Below are 1,707 nucleotides of genomic sequence, written 5' to 3'. Positions count from 1 at the left end.
TTGTTGTTGTTGTCGTCGTCGTGCTTATTGTTTTTGTTGTTGTTGTCCTCGTCGCGGAAGGGGAGGCAGGGCAGCTGTTGGGGCTCAGAGGGTTTCCATTGTTATTGTTTTCTTTCCCCTTTTGTGTGTCCTGAACTCTGAACTGCAGAAAAGAGACCTGCACTTCTGTTAGTGGCACGGCTTCTGCAAGGAAATTCCAACCGCTAGAATGTCCCGTCAGTTGCAGAGACAACCGCAGCAGTCTCGGAAAGAGGTCTGTGGGGGTGGTTGCTGGGCTCCCGGGCCACTTCCCTCCCCCCTCCGCATGGAAACAGAACCCACCAGACAAGTGGGAGAGGGGGAGGGAACCTGGCTGAAATGTCTGGCCCCGAAAAACGAATGCTTTGGGATAAAATGTCCCGTTAACCGGTTAACCGAGAGCACACGAAGCAAGAGCACGCTGGCAGCAGAGGCTCGAAGCACCCCGCGAGGCCCCAAAGTCTTGGGCTGCTCCGTGTGACAGAGAGATGGGTCTCCCCCAGACAGGTTCACAATTCCAGAGCCGCCCGAGGCCATTTGGAGGGGAAGTTGAACCGCTCACCTTGTGAGGAGTCAGCGTGATCTGTAGAGATAATGGAGCGTTCAGCCTGACATCCGAAACCCCGTGTATCTAGGAAGAACGGATTCTTGCTGGGAGGGGAGACAGTAATTGTTTTTAGCATGACAGATGAGACATTCTGCAGATTCCCCACACCTGGGAAACAACTCCTTCCCGGTGCTCAATATTTAAATGAAGGTGTGCAAAGTCTTCAGCTCCTGTCCGTCTCCTCCTTCAAGATTACTTTTAAAGAAGAATGTCCTTCCCCTGTAATGTTACACAGAGAGAGGCAAAGGTGGCATCAATTTTAGAGGATTGTTTGCTTTTTAATCTGATCAAAACAATTAAGTCACGGAGAGTCATCTAAGAGACTGTAGGAAACATTAATCGCATAGCTGGACTGGGCTTCGTGACTGTGGGGAGCCTCGTAAATAACCCTAGGACTTGAGCCGAAGAATATAAAAGGGGAGAGAAAACAGAAGCCAGTGGTGAAAGATCCCTGATGTCTCCTTTGAGGTGAAAGTATATAAATATATAAACAGTTGGTTCCCTCAAGGTCGTTTACAGTTTAGTCCCTCCTCGGGTGTTCCCATTTAAAGCTGTGGTCAAGTGAATTAGCCAGAGATGTTACTATTACTTGAAAAGAAAACCAGCATTCCTATAAACATGCCAGTCTCAAATTGAACGTGTGTGTGTGTGTGTGTGTGTGTGTGTGTGTGTGTGAGTGAGAGAGAGAGAGAGATAGAGACAGAGAGACAGAGATGTCCCTCCCTCAGTCTCCTATCCCAGGGTGGACAAGATATTTGACCTGCATAAACATTCATTTGGGGAAATGCAGCACTATTTTCTCCTCCTCCTGACCTAAAGCCTCTTCTTCAAAACATCAAACCAAACAATACACAGAATAATGTTGCCTCTGAGAGGGGTTTTCCCTCTCATTTCCCTCCCACTTCTGCTAGGTCAGTCTGTCTTTCTTTGCCTCCCACCCTCCAGCCCCTCCTCACCCTCCCCAGCAAACTCTGGAAAAACAGTAGTAACTAACATTTGTGCCTTTGGCAATAAAACCACAGGCCTCGCAAACCCCAAATGGCAAAAAGACATTTCCATTCCAATCCCAGTTTTAAATTAAA

Source organism: Herpailurus yagouaroundi, unplaced genomic scaffold (assembly GCF_014898765.1).
Source record: "Herpailurus yagouaroundi ecotype Mexico unplaced genomic scaffold, PumYag 140, whole genome shotgun sequence".
In the NCBI taxonomy this organism is placed as follows: Eukaryota; Metazoa; Chordata; class Mammalia; order Carnivora; family Felidae; genus Herpailurus; species Herpailurus yagouaroundi.
This window is presented reverse-complemented; position numbering follows the sequence as displayed.